This window comes from Sphaerodactylus townsendi, linkage group LG01 (genome assembly GCF_021028975.2).
Source record: "Sphaerodactylus townsendi isolate TG3544 linkage group LG01, MPM_Stown_v2.3, whole genome shotgun sequence".
Classification (NCBI taxonomy): domain Eukaryota; kingdom Metazoa; phylum Chordata; class Lepidosauria; order Squamata; family Sphaerodactylidae; genus Sphaerodactylus; species Sphaerodactylus townsendi.
The window spans coordinates 112,579,639-112,601,771 of NC_059425.1; positions in this window are offsets into that span (position 1 = coordinate 112,579,639).

A 22,133-nucleotide genomic window follows, 5' to 3' on the forward strand; every position below is an offset into this window, starting at 1 on the left:
AAGGGAGGGCAGAGAGAGGCCAGCAGGCGAGGGCAACTCTGATTGGTTAGGGAAGTGGGAGGGTATCCTCTTTCCCTGGCTTCAGCAGGGGAGGGAGGAGGAGAGAGAGGGGGAATATCCCTAAGGTACATGCTGGCAAAGATCCATGCTGCGAAAAAATGAACGAGGGAGCCCACCCCACCCCCCAAAAAACAACACTGTGGAAAACTAGGGAATATTCTTTAAGCAACACCATGCATGGCTTGATGTACTGTCCCTGAAACAGGACGAGCAGCCAGATTGCAATGTATCCCAGCTGTTCAGTTAATTAAAAAGTGTAGAGGTGCTAAGGATGAATTCATGTAGGATTTTTTTTACTTGCAGTATCAGATTACTTTAGTGATATGAAATATAGTTACTTTTCCAGTATGCATTCCTTTAAAATGCAAATGAACTGTGGTGAAAAAAGGCTTGTATCTGCTTACATATCTTTTAAGAATCTGCAGAAAGCATACCAACCTATCAACTGTCTCCTAGGAAGTCACATAGCAGGTCCTTCTGAGCTAAATGTATGATGGATGACTCAAAATGAGACTCAGGTGGGAAGTGTGAGCACTGCTGTGGAAGTAGCAGTGGGTATGGTGGAGATGAGGGACTGCGTGTGACTTGGCATTGCCTTTCCCTAGGCTGCTTGCTGCTGTCCCCACCCCCTTGCAACTCCTGCCCCTCTGTTGCATCATCACTTCTTCTCTTCCAAGGACTGGCAACTTCCAGTCTTTCCCCCTTCTCAGCTAAGTAACTCTGTTCTTAAAGGGACATCACAGTTCAGCCATGAATACAAAAAAGAAAAGCTATTGTGGGGGAGGACGTGGAAGTAAGCTCAGAAATACTGGATTTGATGCTCACCTCTGGCCTCCCCCCAAGTTGCTGCAAGTGGACTGTCCTCATGCAGTTTCCACCCACAGCCACCACAGCCTTTCTCTTTTGAGCTGGATCAAAAAAAGCTTTTCCATCATCAGGCACCCAGTCCATGAGTTGTATTCAGAAAGAACTCAACAGTGTTACAAAGCAGCCCAAAAATGTGGGGGCAACTAACTGTCCACGGGGGGGGGGGGGGGTGCCACTTGTGGAAGGAGCCTGCTTCACAATTCCAAAACAGCACCCTGTGATCTAAAGCTGCACCATTACAAAACAGTCTATTTAGCCTTTGTTCTGTGGTTACAGTAGCACATTCAGCAGCCAAAACCCTTTCTATTACAAAAAAGGGGTTTTCTGGGCTTTGATAATGTATCCAGATAATCATTGAAAACAGAGTTGTAATCTCCTACATATGGTCTACAATCACCATGGAGCAGAACTGAAAACATGTCACTTCACCGTGCCAGCAAAAGACAAGTGCAATTTTGTTTTAAAGTTATTGATTTTCTGGTGCTTATTTTCAAGACTATCACATAAGCTATTTGCAGGTACAGTTTCTTTTGTGAGATGGGACAGTATAATAGTACATGCTTTGCTCAGTGTATAGACATAACTTTTATTTCCTATGCTGCTCTGATCTGCCCTGTTAGGGTTGCAAACTCTGGGTTGGCAAATTCCTGAATATTTGGGGGTGGAGCCTGGAGATGGCACAGTTTCTGGAGGACAGGAACCTTAGCAGAGTATAATGTAGTCCACCCTAAGGTCATTTTCTCCAAGGTAACTGATCTCTCTAGTTGGGAGATCTGACGTAATTCTGGGAGATCTCCAGGTCCTGCCTGGAGGTTGGCAACTGTACTCTTTATTGTTGTCATTTCCTCCTCCCCCCCAATCAACACTACTCAGCAGTGTTATGGTTCCTTTTAAAACTACCTGTATAACAGCAAGACTTATAAGAGGGCAGCAAGTTGGGTGCCTTTTATGCAAAGTTGATTAGAATTTTTTATTAAGATATTTAATGTTACTGGATTAATGGAATGGTTTATGCTGGGGGAAAGGAGTTGATAATAAAACTGCAAAGATTGTCATGCCCTTATATAAAGCAGTGGTGCTTCAGTTCTGGTCACCACATCTCAAAAAGGATATTGAAGAGATAGAAAAAATGCAGAGAAGGGCAATGAAGATGATTGAGGGACTGGAACGCCTTCCTTATGAGGAGAGGCTGCAGCGTTTGGGACTCTTCAGTTTGGAGAGGAGACGTCTGAGGGCTCTTTCTTATGTTCTTATGTTGAAACTTCTGTATTGCCTTTGATTGTTATATTTTAGTTGTAAGCTCCCCTGAGCCTGGCTTTTGCCAGGAAAGGTATGAAACATAAATCTAATGAAATAAAATAAAAATAAAAAATAAACACCAAACCAAAAGAGATCCAAAGAATCATTTACTTGGGTAGGTGTGTGTGTGTGTGTGTGTGTGTGTGTGTGTGTGTGTGTGTGTGTGTGTGTGTGAGAGAGAGAGAGAGAGAGAGAGAGAGAGAGAGAGAGAGAGAGAGGTCATGCTCACAGAAATTCTCTGTTGAATCCAAGCCAATAGTGTCCTGGAGTTGTACTGCCAATGAACTCCAACACTTTGCCCCCAAAATGAATATTGGAGATTAGTAGAATGGGTTTTTTTTTTCAGGGGAGGGGGTCATAAATTCTTCATAGCAGTATCTTTTAAGATACTTCACAGATAAATTAAAGTGGGTCTGCAGAGGGCTGGTCAACCCAATGCTGCCCATTTGCCCATATTAAGCCTTTATTAAAAAAATAGGATAAATTTATCCAGGCCTGTTGGCAGCCTTGCTAGCAAGTTAGACCAACCAGTCTGCTTTTGTTAGCAAGTGTTAAATACCCATTTTTTAACTTTAGTTCTGTTCAGTAAGTCTGATCAGCTACAGAAGACTTTGCTCACCATTGAAAATCTTATCTTCTCACAATATGGTATCAAAATATCCTGCTGTTGCCAGACTGACCTATGGCAGGTGGGGGGGACTCTGTTTTAAGACAATGACGCCTCTCCCCATCCTGCCAACTTTAGCAGTGCAGTGCCAAAATGGAAAACCCATTCTCTGCAGTGGCTAGTGTACCCACAAGGATGCAGTAAGAGCTTGTATGAACTTGCACTCGCCAAAACAGCCATGCAAAATGCCATTCTCACACCCTCCCTGAAGGGATTAAGTGAACACAGTACCCTTGCCCTGGAGAGCATTCCCATCTCCGGCCCTGGACTATACACCTTGTAAGGACAAAAGATTTGTGAATGTTTCTGCCCCAAGTGTTGCTGCCAGCATTGTATTAACCTGAGAACTTCTTCCTCTGACTAACCTTTCATTAATGACTGCCTCATATGCATTGTCATTGTTCTATAGCTGTAATTCTGCTGCTCCAGAGACTAGGACACGGAGTAATGGATTCAAGGTGAAGGAAAAGAGATTCCATCTAAACATTAGGAAGAATTTCCTGACCGTCAGGGCTGTTTGACAATTTCCTGACCGTCGGGGCTGTTTGGAATTCACCGCCTCAGAGAATTGTGGAGTCTCCTTCTTTGGAGGTTTTTAAACAGAGCCTGGATGAACATATGTCGGGAGTGCTTTGATTGTGTGTTCCTGCATTGCAGGGGGTTGGAGTTGATGGCCTTTGTGGTCTCTTTCAACTCTATGAGTCTATGATTCAATCAACTTCCTTCCCCTTTCAGGCACTTTCAAGCTTGGCCCATCAAGCTAATGACTCTACCCATTAGACTAATAATATAACTTATTAAGGTTGATGTCTGTCTCTTGTTTTTTCCAGGAAAGGCAGGATTCTCCTTTGTCCTGGGGAATTAAGGGTCACTCTGCATAACCCTGAGGATCCATTATTCCCTATAAGAAGCTCCCTCTTCCAGTAGTCAGTGTTCAATATCTCTGGACATCTCTATGTCTGTTGATATTGTTCAACAATATTACATTGTGTTGTGAATACGTTGTGAACAATATCAACAACAACATGTTGTTGTTTTTTCTACCACAGCTAAGCAAGCACAGGCTGCTCAGCTCTGTTTATCAGACCATTCTGTTCCAAGATCAGATAACCCTTACTCCCCAAAATTCCCTTCACCTATTCCAAACCTATCCCCTCAACACTTCTTATATCCTCAGACTGTGTGTGTTCTACTGCTTTGATCATTGTGTGCTTGTGAACCCCCATTACCCCTAAATAAACATGTTAAAGTTTATTTGCTCTCCTGAGGAATTTTGTGCACAAGCTGGTCTTAGTATACATAGGAAACAAAGACTCCAAGCTTGCCTGGCCTTTTGCTAAGTCAAGAGTCTGCTTTTGCTAATTCCCCCATTCTAAAAGACTCCCACCATTTTGAGTAACACTGTGACTGAAACTCAAACTGGCCTCAGTAACACCAGAATGATTCCCATGCACAAAAAATCCTTACTTATGTAAGCACCACTGTAACAGATAGCTGTGATTCTGTCGCTTTTACATAAGAACAAAATATTTCAAACTGACTCGCCTAGATACACCCCGGAAACTGGCCCATTCTTAAGCCATTGGCACTCCCAGGCTCAAATGTTTCACTCTCAGACATCCTTTGTTTTTTTCAACAACACACTGTTCAGTTCCTAAAAAATATTTTGCTTATTTATGCCAATGTTCATCTGTTTTATCAAAATGACTGTAGCCATTTGGCAGACTTCATGATTTTTCTGTTCCCTACAATGTCCTTAGTGTCATCATGGTTAGAATGTGGTGGATGTGGTGTGTCCATCCCTGAAGTGCAATGCTCTTGTTGCCTCACTGACAGATGTCAGACCACATGTTTCCAATTATGCTGCATTATAATGTTTCTAGACATTAAATTTCCTTAATAATTTTAAAAATTTGTTGCAGGTCAAGTGAGGAGTCAAAACAGTTTATATGGGAAAATGTTATTCTTAATTGGTGACATGATGAAATAGAATTGCATTTTTCTTTCCTCAAGATGACTCTGAAGAAGAAATGTTTGGTTCCTTGCTTACTTTTTAAATTATAAGGCCAAGTGTAGTTGTTAATTGTTGGATCAGGAGGAAAGGGCAGCAGAAGTCTCCAAAGAAACCTTTAAACTACGTAATTCTTTGCAGGATACAGAAAAGAGCAAGGCAGGATTACATTTTCATTTTGAATGTTTTGAATCCCATTGAGTTTTTCTCATAAGAATGTCATTTGAAGATTAAAAATTTTTTGGAATACAATATAGAACGTACTTTTAACAACATAGATGTGCTCCCATTGGAAGTCAAAATGTTAAAAGATGTTTCAGTTTATATTGCATGACAATCGTTTGCTTGCCTAACAGCACAGCCTTTGTTGTTGAAATAATTATTGTTATGAAGGAAGGACACCAGAGCTTCTCGGGCATGAAATAACCCATGCACATCATCACAGGCACCAGCCCACAACATCCAGTGGTAGAATAAGAAAAAGATCATACAGGAAGGCTGCCAAGAGCATAGACACAGTTCCAGCTGCTGCCGCCGAAAACATATTCCACTTGGCATTGGGTCTCCTGAAGATGCCAGACATATCCCATATGGAGCTAAAGGGTGGTCTCCAGTGCTGGATCACTGGAAGGAAAATTAAATAGAGGCAGGAACAGATGAGGCAGTGCCAAATAAGGACAAAAATAAGAACTACGTGCCAATTTGTCCAATAAATTCTGAGTAGACAGTTCTGTTGCAGTTTTAGGAGAAGATTCCCTTTATGCATTTATATAAGCATCCTATAAACCTCTCCAAACCATTAACAGCTCATGATTATTTACCTACATAATTTTGATTTGATGCAATGAATCAAGAAGATTCAAGGCAGATACAGATTTCTACTCCCCATTATCCCAGCAAAGTTTTTCCCATTCACTTGATTGAATAGGATGGAAAACCTGTTTATGGAAGAGCTGTAAGAATGTGTCAGAGTTCATGGCTTGGATTTAATGATTTTATTCTTTTTCTCCAAGTGAGAAGAGCAAGAGACCTTAGTAGAAAAGAGGCTTCATCCAGCCTAACATGCTTTAGTTAGTTGCAGTGGCGTACCTAGGCAAACTGGAGCCCTGGGCAAAACCTGAGATTGATGCCCCCCCATGGGGGCCACCCTCCCCCACCGTGACCAAACAATGATTTTTTTCAACCAGGTTGTTTCAAAGTCACCATCACATTATAGAACATGTCCCAACTCACAAATCTGAACACAGCAATGGGCCATGCCACACAGCAAAAATATTTTAAAAACATTTTCAAAATGCTTTCAAAATGTTTTATTAGTTCTATGAAAACATTTTATGGTGTTGTATCCAATCCCCCCAATTGGGGGAAACAGCATCACTTTCAATGTTATTTAAACTGGGGACCCCAGATTCTCCCTTAAAGGTGGATTTAAAAGGAGAATCTGGGCTCCCTAGTTTGAACAAGTGATGCTGGAATCCACCCCCAAACAGACTCCCTTTGGGAGTCCATAACTTTGGAATGCCTAAGCCAAATCTCACCAAACCCAGGTCATATCATCAGGGGAGTCTCCTGAAATGTCCCTGAAATTTTGGTGCTGCTAGCCTAAAACCTGCACCCCCTGCAGGCCAAAAATGGAAAAAATGCTGAAAATACAGAAAAATCCCACAAACGAACCTGCATTTTTGGTGCCCACCACAAGGGGGCATCCTGGGCAACTGCCCACTCTGCCCAATGGGAGGAACGCCTCTGGTTAGTTGTTGGTTCTCAAATTTCTTTTTCAAAGCGCACCATCCAAATATGGCTCTAACTGCTATCAGTAGTAAGGGAACTTCAAGAACCAAATAAACTTTTCCATGGTTGATGAGAGGGTAGATTAGTTGCTAGTGGTTAAGTGCGGATGTTCAGAGTTTGTGCAGAGTTAGTGCAGGAACACCTGGCTTAATGAATTCAAATCTCCAGGCCCTGATGAACTACATCTCATGGTATTAGAAGAATTGGCAGAAGTAAGCTCAGAACCACTTGCTATAATCTTTGAGAACAGGAGAAGTCCCAGTGGACTGGAGGAGGGCAAACTACAAAAAGGGAAAAAGGAGAACCCTAATAATTACCATCCAGTCAGCCTGTCATCAATACCAGTGAAGATTCTGGATCAGATCATTAAACAGATGGTTGTGTTCTCTATTCTGCATTAGTTAGACCTCACCTAGAATATTGTGTACAGTTCTGGGCACCACAATTCAAGAAAGATATTGACAAGCAGGAATGGGTCCAGAGGAACGCAATAAAAATGGTAAAAGGTCTGGAATCCATGCCCTACCAAGAGAGATTTAGAGAGCTGGGTATGTTTGGTGAAGAAAAGGTTAAGAGATGACATGATAGCCATGTTTAGATATTTGAAGGGATGTCATGTTGGTGAAGGAGCAAGCTTGTTTTCTCCTGCTCCAGAAACTAGGACCAGTAGTGATGTGTTCAAGGTGAAGGAAAAGATATTCCAGCTAAACATCAGGAAAAACTTCCTGACTGTAAGGGATGTTTGACAGTGGAATGCACTACCTTGGAATGTGGTGAAGTCTCCTTCTTTGGAGGTTTTTAAAGAGAGGCTTTATGGCCATCTGTCAAGAATGCTTTGATTATGTGTTCCTGCATTGCAGCAGGTTGCACTTGATGGCCCTTGTGGTCTCTTCCAACTCTATCTAGATCAGGGGTAGGGAACCTGCGGCTCTCCAGATGTTCAGGAACTACAATTCCCATCAGCCTCTGTCAGCATGGCCAATTGGCCATGCTGGTAGAACTGATAAGTGAGGATCTAATCTCCCTGAGCCCATCTGAAAATGGAATCAGTAGTTCCTGAACATCTGGAGAGCCGCAGGTTCCCTACCCCTGATCTAGATAAACGCGAAATACCACTGACTCACTGACTCATCAACAGAACTCAAAAACCACCGAAGCCACACACATGAAATTTGGCACACCTGTTCCTTACGTACTCCAGGTGCTCACTAAGAAAGGATTTCCCAAAATATTCACATCCACTTGATTTATTACCGATTTACTGTTTTCACTGCTCATCCCTGGCCATCTGCGCGAACATTCTAACGGCAAACCAATTCCTCAGTCCACAGACATACTGCATGAACATTCTAAGGGTGACTGTTAAACACCATCAGACAAAGACAGAAAACAAACCCACCAGTCCACAGACATGCTGTGAGGAAATATGCTGCATGTCACCCCAGAGTTCACAAACAGGCTGTAAAGAAGTATGCTGAATGTCACCCTGAAATTCATAGAGAGCCTGTGATGAAGTATGTGTAGCGAAGCATGGGTACCTTGCTAGTGATTCTATGGTTCTACAGTGTTGAGTGAAATGTTTGGACTCTTTCTATAGAGATGGCAGGATTTAGTTTGGACTCTTTCTATAGAAAACAGGTCTTCTAAAGCAGCAGTGACATTTAGAACTTTTTTTCTTCCTATATATATCATGGAAATTAGGTATATTTACTACAAGGGGCTCCATCCCAGTTCACTCCACTAACCAACCTGTAGCTTGCAGCAGCTGCACTTTTTAATGATAGTTGGAATGTTGAATGGGCAGATATACCTCCTTCTAAAAGAACAAGATGAAGCAACAAGAATGAAATTCTTTCCTTTTAGTCTGCAGACAAAATTAGACTTTTAGCAAATGTCATACTTGGCCTTTTTCCACCAGTGGCAAACAGCATGGCTCACATTGTCCTCCTGTCCTTCATTTCTTCATCACAACATGCTTGTAATGTAGGTCTGACATAGTTGAGTGGGGATTTGAACCTGGATTTCCTTTATTTCAGTCTAACATTCTAACCACTATACCATAAATACTATACCACAAATGCCCAGATGGGAAAGGGAAGTTGTAAATGTACCTTTTCTTTTTGACAGAAAGGGGATGACTTGTCCTTCTGGCTTCTCATAAGTAAACCTTTGGCTCCACTGTAAATACTTGGGGGATATTTGGTAGACTGTCTATACCAGGATGGTACAATTCCCTTAAGTTTTGATAATGCAACTCCTACCCTTACCCTGAAGCTAATGTCCAATTTTGAGGCTCCTATTTTCTGATGAGTCATGTCTGCTGTAGCCAACTTAGTATATGTTGCAAGTAGTAGAGAGAGGGGTTTCTGCCAATAACCCAGGCCTGGATTCCCTTCATTTTTGGCACTCCTACTACCATCCTGAATTGGTGCCCAAATGCCATATGCCTAGCTTTATGGATGAGTTGTGCCTTTCATAGACCACAATGACATTCAAAAAATAAGGGGGAGTGAGGCAATTACACATGCCAGGATGTTCCAGTTCCCTTCATTTTTGCCCCTGAAAGTCCCTTGGTCATTCTGAAGTTGGTGGATAATTTTGAGGTTCCCAGTTTTATTTTCTGATGAGTTATGCCTGCTGCATGCACCCTTAGCTCCTATTTCAAATACAATCAGCAACTTTCTGCTGCTAATTTGGGCAGGATGTCTCAATTCCTGTCATTTTTAGCACTAGGGCTCCCATCATTCATGTTGAACTGGGTGTCCAATTTCCATATGCCTAGCTTTATTTTGTGATTAGTTGTGCCTTCTAGGTGGAGTTTCTAGTGTTTACATGGGCCAGGATGTTTTGATTCCCTTTATGTCCTGCAACTCCCATGGGCATCCCGAAGCAGGTAGCCAATTTTGAGTTTTGAATATTCTGAAATGTCATGCATGCCACAGATGGATCATTATTATGATAGATCCTACAGCATATACACATAAATACATTCAATGAAAGGTGCCATAGTTGTTGTTATGGGCAATCTTTCATGATGTTACACCAACCATGCAGAATACTTATTAGAAAAGTTGTGCAAATGGGTCAGTAGAGAGACTGCTTAAACTATCTTTCTCACTTCTGCTGACTGAAATATAGGGGGGGGGGATTAAGTAATGCACAGCAGTGTTTTTCAGAGCTATGTTATTTCATCTGAACTTTGGCAATCCTCAGAACGTTGACAGGAAAGAGGAAATATACATAGGATGCCTTGCTTTCTGCCATTCTCTCTCTGTCTCTCCTGCCACCCCCAAGATATATAGTGCATTTTTGTATTTTTTTAAAAAGTGCTGGTTCACACATAAAGTTGTACCAGTTTTCCCATCATGACTTGAGATAGCTCCCAAGAAGGTGCCAGTGATTAGTACTACTGAGTACTGCCATAAAAAGTTGTGTGTTTGTGCATATGCATGTATGTATGACTGAGAGAGATAGCATGGCTACTGTCTTCTTTTATTATCCTCAGCCAGTCTGCAAAACAGGGGCACTTCACACAGGGTGAGGAAAGGCTGTGGCTGTATTCTCCCTCAGGAAAGTAGCTGTGATACTTTCCCTGGTCAAGAGCACGTCAAGTCCTCTGCTGTGACCTTCTTTGCAGGAATGGGGCGGTCTACAAATTCAAGAAATAAAAATGAATGAATGAATGAATGAATGAATGAATGAATGAATGAATGAATGAATGAATGAATGAATAAATAGGCTTCAGAATGTTGCCTAACAGTTACATGACAGGTTAAACTTATATAACTAAGTTAGGGAGGGAAATTACATTATAAAAACTCACTCCTACATTTCTTTACTTGAGGGTCCTTTTGAACTTAATGGATTTGTTTCTCAGTCAACATGTACATGATTGCACTGCACAATAGAGTGAATTATGTTTTAGCATAGTTCCAGAATCTCTATTAAATCTGATAATTCTTTTAAAGAAAAGATGGGTTCCATTGATTTGACAATGCCATTTTCATTATATACAAAAGCAAAGCTATTTGATTGTTCTTTGCTTGCTGGCCTTGGGGAAGGACTTTATGTAAAAGTGGTAAGGATTATAGAAGGCAAAATGCCATTTTGTTTCAGCTCTCTATGGTGTGAAGATTGCAACAATACCCCATAGTACTACATTAAAATTGTGCAGTTTGCAGTAAAACCTGGAGTTACATCATTGCATAATGGAATGAGGACAACAGGATTTAAAGTCATTATCAGTGATGGGGGTTGAGTCAGAGGACAAAGATGCAAGCCATGGCATGAGCCAGCCCAAACTAAGCACCACACTGTCTCAAGCAGAAATCAATAGCACTTAGAAACCGCCTTAATTTGGCTGGATCATGTCCTGAAATCAGTGGCGGAGCTACAAAGGGAAAGGGGTGCGGGTTTCATTGGGTGCGTGCCTGGGGGGTGTGAAAATCACCCCTAACCTGCCCTCTTTTCCCTCACCCCGTTTTGCCCCGCCAGGCCTGGCCCTGCCCCACCAGCCTGGCCCGTTTTCTGCCAGCTGGAAAAGGTAAGTGGGGGAATGTGGGGAGCAGGGGGCTGCAGGGGGAGGGGGGACAGGGGGGCAGGAAACACAGAGTGCACCCTGGGCGAACTCCTGCCCAGCTACACTTCTGCCTGAAATTATTGGATTAATAAGGCAGTCCTAAACAGTTATGCCCTCCTAAGGCCATGGACTCCTGTTGACCACAAAGCTTTGATTTTACTGTCAGGAAGAAAAGGACAGATTGGGCAACTTGTGAAAAATGTTACTTGTATTCATGGTATAATGAAAATGTCTTTTCTCATTCTATTAGCATACTTTTATCAGCACCATTTCCATTACTGTAGTCTGGCACTTTTTATTAATGGTTTACAAGGAGTTGTAATCCTGCTAATAACATTCATAACATTTCAGAGTCCTTCAACTGAGGCAATTGTGGTTGCCCTGGGTAAATGAAGACAATAGATAGCTCAGTCTTCTGACCTACAGTCCATGAAACAAATTACTCAGCAGCATCACATTATTACTGTTTTGGGTTCCTGGTCTTGCTCTGGCACTGTGGCATATGAGAAGTGTATCGAAATGATGATTTTAAATTATTTTAAATGCATTTGTAAGTTCAACTGTTAATTATTACTTGGGATTCAGAATATGTGAGTGACTTTAGCAGAGGCGTATTGAGGTAAAATGGCACCCGGAGACAAATTGTCTCTGGGCACCCCCCCTCACTGTGCCTGGGGGAGGGGCTCCTCCCCCCCCCCCCCACATCCCCTGCTCCCAGCTGGCAGCCAGCACTTTAGGCAGAGGCTGCAGCATACAGTGTTGTTCATAGTGGCCTTTGTACAGTCAGAATGAGGGACTGTGCTTGTGCAGGCCTGCCATAGAGCATTTTAGTTAGCATTTTGAAAGCTTCTAGTCATTTGAAGAGTGCTCCTCTCCCCCAGTTACAAGCCTGGGCTAGCTGCTCTTCCTGCCCAGGATCATGTGACCTGGTGGGAGGAACATACTCTCTTGCTCCAGATCTATTTTTGCCACTGTGTGGAGTGGCTGTGTTAGCTGAGCTTTCTGAGCTTTTTCTCTAAGTTGGGCCTGGTAGGTTGCTCTTGGATGACTTGGGCCAGAGTGTTTTTCTTTAGAAGTACACTCAGAGTAGATTGGTTTTTTGTTTTCATTTGTTTTCCGGTTTAGTCCTTGAAAAATATTTGTACCACATCATGCTGAAGTAAAATGGCACCTTTCAAGTCTTGCTGTAGTAACAAACTTAGATTCACACTTTTAGCCTTTTCCAGAGACCCAGAATTCTTAGTTAGTTGACCAAAGTTCCAGTTTAGATCAAATAACTGAAAACACACATGCAGCATGAAAGTCAAGGTTATCAAAGACCTGGAATGAGTGGGACTAATTTACACAGACAGACAAATAACTCCTCCAGAGGAAGGAACTCAGTAGCTGTTTTTGTAAAATACCCTGTTTCCCCTAATATAAGACATCCCCGAAAAATAAGACATAGTAGAGGTTTTGCTGAAGTGCGAAATATAAAGCATCCCCCGAAAGTAAGACATAGCAAAGTTTTTGTTTGGAAGCATGCCCGACGAACAGAACACAGAAAAATAAGACATCCCCTGAAAATAAGACATAGCGCATCTTTGGGAGCAAAAATTAATACAAGACACTGTCTTATATTTGGGGAAACACAGTAGCATTATTCAAGCAACTTGTAGATAACTAGGCAGTGCCAAGGGCTGGCAACAAACTGGTGTCCAGAATGTTAAAACTGGGTCAACAGCAAGAAAATAATGTTACTTTAACTAATCATGAAAATCAGTTTAAAACAGCATACTCTTGTTTGATCATAACCTATGTTTTATTTGAACATGATTTATGAGTAGAAATTAGTTTTATAATCTGTATACTATTTTAGTATTGTTTTAATGATTATACATACATATACATATACATATACATATACACATACATATACATATATAAAATCATTAAAACAATATTAAAATAGTACACAGATATACATACATATATATATAAGGATGTAAGTATATAAAGCATTCTACTGCTTTCATAAACCTTGAAAGATAAGCTTTTGTCTATTCTGAATACTGTCTGTGTTACTGAACTGAAGGATGTAAGCTAAAGTACTGGAATAGATACATTGTAGGATCCTTGGTCAACATTTGTATTTCAAAGGGAACTGCTAGGTCTGTCAATATATTCCCCATTGTTATATCGCTTTTAGTATGGATGACCAAATCAACGAGATACTTTACTGATGGAAATGTAGCACTCAAGGTGCCAATCATTTTGTGATGTATGCTTGGTTTATTGTTTTCAATGTATTGGAAAAACATTCCATTCCCAGGGTTTCCTTTATAAAAAGGGTATGATTTCTTTGTCACTCAGTCTTCTTCCTTTGCTACTAGAAATGCTGTCAGTTTGAATAAAAGTAATTAATTAATTAATTCGAAAGCCTCTTGTCTCCTGGAATTCATCCCACCCTCCAATCTGGGAGTCTGAGTAGCCAGCCAATGTTGCCTTTCGGGATAACATTGCCAGTTTGGTCGATTCCTCATGGCCAATTAATTGCATGAGGCTCATGCAAAATAACCAGGTTTCAGGAAGAACTCTCCACTGCTTGAGCAATGAACAGGGATTCATTCCATTTCTAGCACTCGTTCTCCCCCTTATCCCGTGTCCTGGCAGAATCTTGAAGCTGTGAAAAATTAAGCTTTTGATCTAGTTTCATGGGGAGGAATGGGGATCCAATCCATGTTTAAAATTCCCATTGTGGAGTGCAGGGACGTAGGTATAGATTTTTTATGGGGGGGGTTCGGGGTGGGGCCACACCCCCACCCGCCCCAGGGCATGGCCACGCCTCCCCAAGCCCCGCCCCTGGCCTAGCGCTTATAAAAGCAGCTCTCCGAGGTCGGGGATGGCAGACTCCCCTGCCCTGCCCTGCCCTGCCCTGCCCTGCCCCTCCCCTCTGGGCTGAGGCATAGAGGGAAAATGGACCCTGGTGCAAAATCTGAGTTTTGCGGGGGCCCCCCCCAGGGCAGCCGCTGTGATGCAGGAATCCACCCCCAAACAGCATCACTTTCAATGGTGTTTAAACTAGATCCACCTTAAAGGGAGAATCTGGGGTCCCTAGTTAAACAACATTGAAAGTGATGCTGTTTGGGGGTGGATTATCCCCCACCCTGAAATGGCATCACTTTCAATGTGGCGTAGTGGTTAAGAGCAGGTGCATTCTAATCTGGAGGAACCAGGTTAGATTCCCTTCTCTGCAACTTGAGCTGTCGAGGCTTACCTGGGGAATTCAGATTAGTCTATGCACTCCCACACATGCCAGCTGGGTGACCTTGGGCTAGTCACAGCTTTTCGGAGCTCTCTCAGCCCCACCCTCCTCACAGGGTGTTTGTTGTGAGGGAGCAAGGGCAAGGAGATTGTAAGCCCCTTTGAGTCTCCTACAGGAGAGAAAGGGGGGATATAAATCCAAACTCTTCTTCTTCTTCTAAACTGAGGACCTCAGATTCTCCCTTTAAATCCATGCCAAAGGGGGTGGATTTAAAAGGAGAATCTGGGGAAATTTGGGGGGGTGCCTGCTGTCAGGGGTGCAATGGTTAAGCTGGAAGCACCAAACTTTCAGGGTATCTTTAGGAGTCTCTCCTAATGATACCACTCAGGTTTGGTGAAGTTTAGTTCAGGGGATCCAAAGTTATGGACCCTCAAAGGTGAAGCCCCATCTCCTAAGCTCCCATTGGAAGCAATGGGGGATGGGGGCACCCCCTTTGGGAGTCCATAACTTTGGGCTCCCTGGACCAAACTTCACAAAACCTGGGTGGTATCAATAAGAGACTCTCCTGATGATCCCTCCCAGGTTTGGTGAAGTTTGGTTCAGGATGTCCAAAGTTATGGATCCTCAAAGATGTAGCCTTCATCTTCTATTAGCTCCCATTGAAAACAATGGAGGATGGGGCACTCCCTTTGGAAGTCCATAGCTTTGGACCCCCTGGACCAAACTTCACAAAACCTGGGTGGTATCAATAAGAGACTCTCCTGATAATGCATCCCAGGTTTGGTGAAGTTTGGTTCAGGGGGTCCAAAGTCATGGACCCTCAAAGGTGTAGTCCCCATCTTCAATTAGTTCCCTTTGGGAGTCCATAACTTTGGACCCCCTGAACCAAACCTCACCAAACCCGGGTAGTATCATCAGGAGAGTCCCCCAAACAATTCCTGAAAGTTTGGTGCTGCTAGCCCAAACAATGCGCCCCCTGCAGGCCAAAAACCGAAAAAGCACTAAAACGTTTTAAAAACCCACAAACGGGTGGGCGGAGCTTCAGACATGAATGGGGGGGGTTCAAACCTGAGAAACCCCCCTTACCTACGTGCATGGTGGAGTGTGACGCAAGTCTAGCAACCAATCAGTTCTTGGTGGGCACTGAGCGATGCGCGCACAGCCTCTTCCGGGTTTCAGTTAGCATAATGAAAAACCGCTTACATGATTAACCGTTCACCCTTCCAAACGAGCGAAAACCCACTTAAATGCCTAAACACTTAAACGTTTATCCTTGCAAATGAGCAAACCTCAGGTTCCCACCCCAAAAATGTCCCGCCCCAACATGGCACGCCAGCCAATCAGGAAAGACCCGCAAAGGAGATTGCATGGTGGTGTGAACTGCTACATTTCTGGAATCCGGGACACGCCTACATGTCTTCGCTGAATACATGCTGCGGTGGGGAGGTTGAAACCCTGATTAAAAGGTGAGGTTTCTTTACAAACTTGGTTTGATTTAGATAGAATTTCCCCGTGGGGAATTGATCTTTGTTGGCTCCATCCTCGGTGTCTGACAATCATGCCCCGCCTCAGTGAGGGCCATTAACTGACTTTTAAAAAAATCTTGCAGCTGCCTTTCACAAGGTACGCAATCAAAGGGCAGTACAGCTAAACACTGCCTTTCTGTGTGTAATAATCCCAGCTGATTGCACATCACTTATTTTATTAACCTTCCCAGCCCTGGCTCCACTTTCTCTTTCCACTCTGGACTAATCATACTCTGCATTCCCCTCTTCCCTACCACTTGATTTTGGCCTGGCCAGATTGCACATTCTACTCCAAGAGGCTTGCTCTGGGCGATTCACCAATTTGATTAGTATTGTTTGTCTGTTTCCCAGCACTGGCTGATAATGTCTTCAGCTAGGACCAGGAAGTGGTTCCATGCTGTATCAGCTGTTGGAGGGCAGCCCTCATCCCCAATGCTTCATCAGGAGAATGAATGGTCTCACTACAATACAGCCAAGTCACCTGTTATTTTTCTGCCTGATGTGCACCTGTTAAAAGCCATGCCCAGAAAAGTGTTATTTAGTTTTTGAGGTATCTAAAGTTGATTTTTGACATCAGCAGTTATCACATTGACTGTTAGATGAGGTTCTAGTCAGTAAAATAGGAGTGCATTTGATGCGAAATACAGCTGAAATTAAGGTTTTAAGTGGGACAGCAGGAAAAAAGGAAAGCTTTGATTATGAAGGTCAAAGAAAAGTGGACCTTCACGAAGCTGCAGTAGTTCCTCTTAATTAACACATGTTATTGGCTCTAAAATAACCTTGTTTATTTAATAGTTGTGCTGCCAAGGTTATTAGGCCTTAAAATTAACTCACCTCGTGGGCCAGGCTAAGCTTGTTGGTCTTTCCTTAATTATGTCAGCAATGCTTAAAAAGACAGCTAGGTTACAGAGCTACATTAAAAATAAAAACATGACTGCCTAGAAGTGGATTGTAAATAAACTACTGTGTTCACGCACTGTCGTCTAACATAGCAGCAGCTTTTTCTAGCACATGCACACATGTAAACACAATGTAAGGAATGGTGCCGTGTTTTGAGAGCTCTCAGTTAGGATCATAGCTTTTGAACAGGCTCTTGTATTTGGGTTTTTAACTGGGTTTCAGCTTTAGGAGCTAGTTTCTGAGAATCAAGTCATGAAAAGATTTGCTTCCTTGGTATGCCCCAGTTTGATATCAGTTCTGTATCTCAATGTTCCAGGCCAATAATGGAAGCAGAGGCAAGAGGTCAAAAGAAGTAAGCTTTAATTGGAGGGCTAGGTTACCTCCTCGTTTGGCTCCTCCTGAGTGAACCGATGATATGGTGGACACTTTCTATTTTTATAGGAAATTTCGTGGGAAACAGAATACATCAAAAGGGAGCAATCTTGTTGTAAAATACATCTGTGTTCTTCAGAAGTGCACAATAAAACAGGATTTCAAAATAATAGATCACAAGAGGATAATTTACATGATGCAATCACAACATCTTAGATAGATAGGGTCTTTGGGTTTTGATGTGGAAAAGACATCGTTTCCCTAAGGGAGATTTTTTGCCTTGCCAAATGTTTGTCACCCTAAGGCCAAAAGGTTAGCTGCCTTGAAGCTGACAGGTAATATATATTTTTTCTATTCTCTAGTATTTAACACAATACCTAACTAGGACAGAATTATACTGGGCAATACTTATTTCCTTGCTAAAACACAGAGTTTCTAGTTCATGGTTTCGTAGATGTCTTTATAGCATCAAACACATCCCTGGGATTTGTATTTTACCAACAGATGAAATGTAAGGATACAAAAAAACGGTTCTCAGATACAATCACTTGGGTTTCAAAGAGAGCTATTTTATTGCCCTAGGAAGAGGATCTTTTGAGAGAAGAAAAAGGGGAAACCCATGTCTTTGATATGTTGGCCTTTTAAGTCAAATGTTTTTGTCTTATTATCCTGAAGAAAAAGAAGTTCTTTTCCCACATTCTGTTAATGATTTTGCATTTTACAATAGGGCTGTGGTAAATCCTGTTTGTTATCTCTGTTTACAAAATTCAGCAAGGAACCAAGTGATTAAAGAATTTGTTCCCTTATGAAAGAAGAAAAGATCTTTGATTCAATATATATATTTAATAACATAGAGCTAAGGTGCTGTGTGGTTTCCGGGCTGTATGGCCGTGTTCTAGCAGCCATACAGCCCGGAAACCACACAGCACCCAAATGATTCCGGCCGTGAAAGCCTTCGACAATACATAGAGCTAAGGCTTTGTAAAGAAAGAGCCTTTCTGCTAGTACTACTGTCAATAAGAAATGAATTCTACTAATGGTCACTCTGTAGGTATATTAGCTAGTGATTAGGGTAATCTTGACCAAATTTTATTATTCTGGCCTGACACAACATCCTGATGACTTCAGATCAAGTTAGGGTTGAGTGGATCAGAGCAGCCTAGGCAGCTTTCCTCCCCCCCCCCCTTTTTTTACTATGGACAACTTGAGAGGTTTAGCTTTTACTGACAGTGTAGGCTCCTCAGAGCAGTTCTTCACTGGAGTTACTCATAGCAAACAAATAGCAGGTGGAAAAGATGGGTGAATGTATGTGCACTGGTTGAGCATAGCCCAACTGAGCTTCCCATGCTACTAGTAAATTATTGTTAATTATTCAAACCAGCCTTGAGGCCCCAGTAAAGGATGGGGAATAAATGCAGATAAATTTAAAAAATTACATATTTGCTGAAGGAAAAAATGCCAGATTAAAAAAAAAGGATTTACACCAGCATTCATAATTCACCTTCATCTCCCCTAATGAGAAACAACTAACTACAAGGGGCTGTATTTGGCTACTGGTTTTCAGCAGTGTATTCTGTGATAGAAAGGTACTGGAAGTCATTTGATATTCAAGAGAGCCAGATTTTTACATTATCAGATGATGTGATAAAATCAAACTGCTTGATTCTTGTAAATATCTTTTGATCAAAAAAATAAATTCGCTTTAGTTTATTAAACAGAAAGGCCATCCATCAACGGATGTAGTGACGGCTTATTCTTCAAGAGGACCGCCCACCCACTTTCAGACTGGACAGTCTTTTCTAACAACAAAAGAACATGAGCTATTTGTCTTCCCTCCTATTAACATGGAGCAGCAGTGGCGTAGGAGGTTAAGAGCTCGTGTATCTAATCTGGAGGAACCGAGTTTGATTCTCCGCTCTGCCGCCTGAGCTGTGGAGGCTTATCTGGGGAATTCAGATTAGCCTGTACACTCCCACTCACGCCAGCTGGGTGACCTTGGGCTAGTCACAACTTCTTGGAGCTCTCTCAGCCCCACCTACCTCACAGGGTGTTTGTTGTGAGGGGGGAAGGGCAAGGAGATTGTAAGCCCCTTTGAGTCTCCTACAGGAGAGAAAGGGGGGATATAAATCCAAACTCCTCCTCCTCCTCCTCCTCCTCCTCCTCCTCCTCTTCTTCTTCCAGTAGTTCTCATATAATACATATTGAAGTGATGTGTTATTTGTGGTACATGAAGAATAGCAAGTGTTACTCACTGATCATCGTTTATGATAATTTATCTCTGACTTTCTTCCCAGTGGGGACCCAAAGCAGCTTACATCATTCTCCTCTCCTCACTTTCATGCTCGCAAAACCCCTGTGAGGCAGGTTTGACAGCCTTCTTTGAAGTCACTGGGAGCACAGAGAAGCTTGGTCTTAAAGTTTGGTCTGCTTCTTTGAAGGTTACACTAACTTTTCCTGAGCCAATGAGATGGGAGTGTTCCTGCTGAGAGTACTGTATAAATATAAGTATTTACAGCAACCAGCCATTGACATTTAGGTTGTTTAAAGAGAGTGACCTTGGCAGAAAGGCCTACTCTGAAGTGTGAAGTATTGTAAAATGATATTGGGCTGGTGTGTTGAATATATAAAAATAGGCATCACCTTGGGAAAAGAAGAAGCAACAGAGGAAGAATTTAGAGGATATTTGTGTGCTGCTTCTTCTACCTAAAACCTTTTGTTTTAATCCCCTTCAGTGATTTAAGAGTCCTTTTATACCTCTGAACTGACCCCATGAATTTCCACAGTTCATGTGGGTGGAACATTTGTCTACTTGAATAGAACAGAGCTGCTACTTCCAGTTGCAAATTAAAGGGGAATGCTTTATTCAGTAAGGGCAAACCCTCACATTTCTAGTCCTATGTTTGAAGGCTGATTGTGGTATGTGTAAGGTGACCAGATTGTCACCTTTTTTAAACTTGGAGGTGAGTACGGAGCGCGTGCACATGGCATAGAAGCGCTTACTTTAACCTTTAGAGGCCGATCCTGGTTTCCAGCCACCTGTGACAGAGGCTGAGGAAAAGAGAAGCGCCCCATGAAACTAAGCTCCGAGACAGTTAAAAAAAAACCAGCGGAGACTGAGACAGATTGATTTAAGGCGGGACTGTCCTGCCAAAAGCGGGATGTCTGGTCACCTTAGGTATGTGGTACTTGCAAGGCAGAATTGTTGGAGAGGAAATGTGATTAACCTTTTGCCCTATCCACTTAGTCTCCTCTACAAAATTAGGTAGTTTTCAATTATAAACTTCCCCACCTACCCCACAATCCGCCAAGATCTGAGATGAGAAATATGCCTGATTGGGGGAAAACAGCTGGGAGAGGCATTTGCAGGACAGAGTTTGCTAACATAAAAGAGTTAAGCATCTCTCTATGACTTTTCTCTCTGTTCTCCCCTGCATATAGTCTCTGCCTTTGTATCTGCACTATTTTAATGCTCATGATATTTGGAAGTCCTGTTCGCCACAGATGGATTCCACACAGCATCTTTAGGATGTTATAAAACGCATTTTGAGGAAGAACTTCACACATCTCTTTCCCCCAAAATGAGTTCAGCCCATTTTGTCCCTCTCAACCCAGGTTTTTCCAAAATCACTAAACTAGTTATCTTTTCTCCCAACCCAGGTTGAAGACGTTCCCTGCCTGCTGAGCGATCACAAGCAGGCAGGAAACACATTGTTTCACCTGCCCAAACCTCTTTTGTTTCCACCACTCACACCTTCCATTTTGTGTGCTGCAGCAGATTCTCCGTGAAGATTCCCCATGGAGGTTTCCTCTGCTTGCAGCTCGTTCACATGCTATTTTACTGTAAAAGTAAACATTTGCTTTGCCTGTGTTGTTTTTCCTTTTTTTGTTTTGAGGGGGATGTCTGTGAAGTTACAGCAACACAAATGTGCACATATTGCAGCTTCTCCAATGATGTTGCCAGTGCTTCACAGACATCTCCCTAAAAACAAAAAAGGAAAAGTGACACATGTACAGAATTGCTAGGTAAAACAAACAAAAAAACTTTATTCATCCACTTTTTACAGCGAAATTGTGTGTGGTTGAGCTGCAAGCAGAGGAATCCTCTGTGGGGAATCTTCACAGATAATCGTGGCGAATCTGCTGCAGCACACAAAATGGTGGGTGCAACTGTGAACTGAACAAGAGCTCCATGCAGCAGGCAGGAAAAGAAATTTGTTTTGACTGGCAACGCTTGTGTTCTCCCACACTGTGGGAACACAAAATGTCAAAACATCTTTTTATAATGTCCTAAAGACTTTCTATTTATGCTGTGTGGAATCCACCAAAGTTATGCTAGGCTAAGTGATTTCTCTATGTAGATATTTAATATAGGTTGAAGGCAGTATTAAGGATGACCATGGAATACAAATTAATTTGTTTTCTATGTTTCTCTTGTTCTTCTGGCAATATTTTTGGTGTGATTGCCCATAGCCACAGAGAGGTGACTTGTCCCATTAGCACAGACTTAATATATAGTAATATACAGCTGAACTTTTTCATGGCATTTAGGTAAATAACATCACCTGGTAAATAACATCTCAGCTAGCTTGTATTAAAGAGATAGGATGTTTTTTCCTCCAGGCTATTTATGTGTGGTCCTTTCATTTAGGGCCAACATCCCATTATAGCGTCTGCCGTTCCCTGATGAAAGACCACAAAATAACAACACTGACCTCTTATATAAATTGAAATAAAGCATGTCAAATAATTGCTGTGTCAATACCATTTCTTTGTGTCTACTGTACTACTATTATACAAATCAAACCTTGCAGTTTTTC